Genomic DNA, 6,000 nt, shown 5'->3' on the forward strand with positions numbered 1-6,000 from the left:
ACCATGACCAAGTGGGGTTCATTCCAGGCATGCAAGGATGGTTCAACATAAGAAAATCAATCAATGTATTACAACACATTAACAAGTCAAAAGGGAAAAATCAATTGATCATCTCAATAGATGCTGAAAAAGCATTTGACAAAATCCAACATCCCTTTTTGATAAAAACACTTCAAAAGGTAGGAATTGAAGGAAACTTCCTCAACATGATAAAGAGCATATATGAAAAACCCACAGCCAGCATAGTACTCAATGGTGAGAGACTGAAAGCCTTCCCTCTAAGATCAGGAACAAGACAAGGATGCCCGCTGTCACCACTCTTATTCAACATTGTGCTGGAAGTGCTAGCCAGGGCAATCCGGCAAGACAAAGAAATAAAAGGCATCCAATTTGGAAAAGAAGAAGTAAAACTGTCATTGTTTGCAGATGATATGATCTTATATCTAGAAAACCCTGAGAAATCAACGATACAGCTACTAGAGCTAATAAACAAATTTAGGAAAGTAGCGGGATACAAGATTAATGCACATAAGTCAGTAATGTTTCTATATGCTAGAAATGAACAAACTGAAGAGACACTCAAGAAAAAGATACCATTTTCAATAGCAACTAAAAAAATCAAGTACCTAGGAATAAACTTAACCAAAGATGTAAAAGACCTATACAAAGAAAACTACATAACTCTACTAAAAGAAATAGAAGTGGACCTTAAAAGATGGAAAAATATTCCATGTTCATGGATAGGAAGGCTAAATGTCATTAAGATGTCAATTCTACCCAAACTCATCTACAGATTCAATGCAATCCCAATCAAAATTCCAACAACCTACTTTGCAGACTTGGAAAAGCTAGTTATCAAATTTATTTGGAAAGGGAAGATGCCTCGAATTGCTAAAGACACTCTAAAAAAGAAAAACGAAGTGGGAGGACTTACACTCCCTGACTTTGAAGCTTATTATAAAGCCACAGTTGCCAAAACAGCATGGTACTGGCACAAAGACAGACATATAGATCAATGGAATCACATTGAGAATTCAGAGATAGACCCTGAGATCTATGGCCGACTGATCTTTGATAAGGCCCCCAAAGTCACTGAACTGAGCCATAATGGTCTTTTCAACAAATGGGGCTGGGAGAGTTGGATATCCATATCCAAAAGAATGAAAGAGGACCCCTACCTCACCCCCTACACAAAAATTAACTCAAAATGGACCAAAGATCTCAATATAAAAGAAAGTACCATAAAACTCCTAGAAGATAATGTAGGAAAACATCTTCAAGACCTTGTATTAGGCGGCCACTTCCTAGACTTTACACCCAAAGCACAAGCAACAAAAGAGAAAATAGATAAATGGGAACTCCTCAAGCTTAGAAGTTTCTGCACCTCAAAGGAATTTCTCAAAAAGGTAAAGAGGCAGCCAACTCAATGGGAAAAAATTTTTGGAAACCATGTATCTGACAAAAGACTGATATCTTGCATATACAAAGAAATCCTACAACTCAATGACAATAGTACAGACAGCCCAATTATAAAATGGGCAAAAGATATGAAAAGACAGTTCTCTGAAGAGGAAATACAAATGGCCAAGAAACACATGAAAAAATGTTCAGCTTCACTAGCTATTAGAGAGATGCAAATTAAGACCACAATGAGATACCATCTAACACCGGTTAGAATGGCTGCCATTAAACAAACAGGAAACTACAAATGCTGGAGGGGATGTGGAGAAATTGGAACGCTTATTCATTGTTGGTGGGACTGTATAATGGTTCAGCCACTCTGGAAGTCAGTCTGGCAGTTCCTTAGAAAACTAGATATAGAGTTACCATTCGATCCAGCGATTGCAGTTCTCGTTATACCCGGAAGATCGGAAAGCAGTGACACGAACAGATATCTGCACGCCAATGTTCATAGCAGCATTATTCACAATTGCCAAGAGATGGAAACAACCCAAATGTCCTTCAGCAGATGAGTGGATAAATAAAATGTGGTATATACACACGATGGAATACTACGCGGCAGTAAGAAGGAACGATCTGGTGAAACATATGACAACATGGATGAACCTTGAAGACATAATGCTGAGCGAAATAAGCCAGGCACAAAAAGAGAAATATTATATGCTACCACTAATGTGAACTTTGAAAAATGTAAAACAAATGGTTTATAATGTAGAATGTAGGGGAACTAGCAGTAGAAAGCAATTAAGGAAGGGGGAACAATAATCCAAGAAGAACAGATAAGCTATTTAACGTTCTGGGGATGCCCAGGAATGACTATGGTCTGTTAATTTCTGATGGATATAGTAGGAGCAAGTTCACTGAAATGCTGCTATATTATGTAACTTTCTTGGGGTAAAGTAGGAACATGTTGGAAGTTAAGCAGTTATCTTAGGTTAGTTGTCTTTTTCTTACTCCCTTGTTATGGTCTCTTTGAAATGTTCTTTTATTGTATGTTTGTTTTCTTTTTAACTTTTTTTTCATACAGTTGATTTAAAAAAGAAGGGAAAGTTAAAAAAAAAAAAAAAAAAAAGAAAAACAAGGAAAAAAAAAAGATGTAGTGCCCCCTTGAGGAGCCTGTGGAGAATGCAGGGGTATTCGCCTACCCCACCTCCATGGTTGCTAACATGACCACAGACATAGGGGACTGGTGGTTTGATGGGTTGAGCCCTCTACCATAAGTTTTACCCTTGGGAAGACGGTTGCTGCAAAGGAGAGGCTAGGTCTCCCTATATTTGTGCCTAAGAGTCTCCTCCTGAATGCCTCTTTGTTGCTCAGATGTGGCCCTCTCTCTCTGGCTAAGCCAACTTGAAAGGTGAAATCACTGCCCTCCCCCCTACATGGGATCAGACACCCAGGGAAGTGAATCTCCCTGGCAACGTGGAATATGACTCCCGGGGAGGAATGTAGACCCGGCATCGTGGGACGGAGAACATCTTCTTGACCAAAGGGGGATGTGAAAGGAAATGAAATAAGCTTCAGTGGCAGAGAGATTCCAAAAGGAGCCGAGAGGTCACTCTGGTGGGCACTCTTATGCACGCTTTAGACAACCCTTTTTAGGTTCTAAAGAATTGGGGTAGCTGGTGGTGGATACCTGAAACTATCAAACTACAACCCAGAACCCATGAATCTCGAAGACAGTTGTATAAAAATGTAGCTTATGAGGGGTGACAATGGGATTGGGAAAGCTATAAGGACCACACTCCACTTTGTCTAGTTTATGGATGGATGTGTAGAAAAATAGGGGAAGGAAACAAACAGACAAAGGTACCCAGTGTTCTTTTTTACTTCAATTGCTCTTTTTCACTCTAATTATTATTCTTGTTATTTTTGTGTGTGTGCTAATGAAGGTGTCAGGGATTGATTTAGGTGATGAATGTACAACTATGTAATGGTACTGTAAACAACCAAAGTACAATTTGTTTTGTATGACTGCGTGGTATGTGAATATATCTCAATAAAGTGATGATTAAAAAAAATAAAAAAAAAAAAAGAAGCAAGAGAGCAGCCACTGAAGCCAGAAGCTGGAAGCACTGACACCTGGGAGAGAAGGACCAGCAGATGCCACCACGTGCCTTGCCATGTGACAGAGGAGCCCCAGATGCCGGCAGCCTGTCTTTGCAGTCCAGGTATCTGCTGATGCCTTGAGTTGGACATTCTCATGTCCTAAGAACTATAAATTGTAAGTTAATAACACCCCACTGTAAAAGGCAACCCATTTCTGGTATATTGCATTCCAGCAGCTTTAGCAAACCAGAACACCAGACTATACAATACTTCACATACTGTACTATACTCTACTATACATACTACACCATTCCACATGCTTTAGTTTCCCAGCTCCTAAAACAAATATCACACAATGGGTAGGCTTAACAACAGGAAACTATCGGCTCACAGTTTCCAAGGTAGAAGGCTGGCTTCCTCCCAGGGTCGATGTCTTCTGACTGGATGACAATCCTCGGGGCTCCTTGGCTTTGCCATCACATGGCAATGCACACGGTGGCATCTTCTCCTTTCTCTTCCTGGTTTCACTGACTTCCGGCTGCTGGCTGCTCCCTGTGGCTCTTCTCTGTGTAAAGACTCCAGTAATAGGATTAAGACCCATTCTGATGCAGTTGGGCCACACCCTAACTGAAGTGACCTCATCAAAAGGCTCCACTTACAATGGGTTCACACCCACAGGAATGGATTAAGATTAAGAACATGTTTTCCTGGGGTACCTGGCTCCAAGCCACACACCACAGCATACCATACCACATCATACTTACAAATCTATATTATACTGCACTACACTATGCCTACTATTCTATACTATCTCTACTGCTATACAATAATATTCTGCACATAGCATAACTATACTTACTATACTGTGCTCTACATATACTGTACTTGACTGTGCTCAACTATATGTAGTATAGTATAGTACCCTGTACTGTTCCATGCTGTGCTATACATACCATGACAAATAGTCTAATGCCTGACACATAATCCAGACTTAAAACATATTTGTGGAAATGAGTTATGGCTTCTCCAGGCGGGAAGAGGGAGCCCTATTTCTTCTGCTTGGCATTTTGTGTTCTTGATACTTTCAAGCCAGGCCTCCCTCTGGCCAAGGACAGGAGAGGGGCAAGCTGAGGGCAGAGGGAGGTGGTGAGGGACGGCTGCGGGGCCTGCCTGGGGTGAAGCCGCCACCAGGCTAATGGCCGTGGCGGGAGAGCCACATCGCAGACACCAGCCATGCTTGCCACACCTGAAGAAACGGGGTGCTGGGGTGTGTCTCCCCGGCTCTGCCTCAGAGAATCATCACAGGGGCTCTTAGAGGGACAGCCTGGGAAATGGCACTTCCAACAGAAACTATCTCCGGCTCACACTTGATTCTGTATTTGCAGAAGGAGTTTGGGAGGAACTGCAGAGGAGAGGGAAGCCGTAGGGGAGGCAGCGTGTGCAGTGACATGAGGACGGGTCTGGGCCCGGCCGCTGCCCCCAGGCTGTGTAACCCAGCCCGAGCCCCTCCCACCTCTTGGCTTCAGTTTCCTCGAGGTGCTAGTCAGGGTAGACGAGGCCATGCTGTGTCGACAACTAAGCCCCGTGATGTTCGTGGCTTAATGAAATAAAAATTTATTTTACACACAGTCGCCCTCCTGGCCTGTGCCCCCTCCCCATCACGTAGCTGTGCTGTGGAACACATGGTCTCTGACGTCCCTGCAGCGGCCAGGGGAGGGAGAGCTGGGGCCCTGTGGGTGCATCAGAAGGCCAGGCCTGCGGGTGCCTTACGTTCACCAGACTGCATCATCGTACAGCCGCAACGCAGCGGCAAGAGGGCCAGGAGAAGCCGTCTTCCCAGGAAGAGGGGTGCGTTAGATTCACCCACCCAACTGTTAAATCCATTTGTTCTCTCACTCAAATGCAGGAGTGGATCTCATGTGCCAAGCATTGTGTTCAGTGTTAGAGCTACAAAGATTTCCCTTTCGTCAAGGAGTTCAATCAGTGAGACAGACAAAATGATGGAGTGATAACTTTCTATGTGGGTTATTGTGGGCGCAGCAAAAAGAGGTACTAACTCAGCCTGGGGCAAAGGAGGTGGGCAAGGGGTGCTAGGAAATGTTTAACAATTGACTCTCTGAAAAAAACATGTGCATACACATCCGTGCCCACATTTATTATAGATTTTGCTGATATAAAGGATGTGCAGCAATTTGCAAATAATACAAAGTATACAATACTCCTCTACACTGTAAATTCCACATAGCTAATTCATTCCCACAGAATGTACCCTCTGAATTTTTAATTAAGTTTTCTATTTTGAAATAATTTCAAACTTGCAGGATAATTGCAAAAATAATACAAAACCCATACAGAGAACTCCAACATACACTACACACAAATACCTAGAACCCTCAATTTTAACATTTGCCACATTTGCTATATCAGTCTATCTATCATCCATCTATCTCTGAATCCATCTATGTCTATTTGTCCATCAACCTATTTGTCTAT

The sequence above is a fragment of the Choloepus didactylus genome, chromosome 8 (assembly GCF_015220235.1).
Source record: "Choloepus didactylus isolate mChoDid1 chromosome 8, mChoDid1.pri, whole genome shotgun sequence".
Taxonomy (NCBI): domain Eukaryota; kingdom Metazoa; phylum Chordata; class Mammalia; order Pilosa; family Megalonychidae; genus Choloepus; species Choloepus didactylus.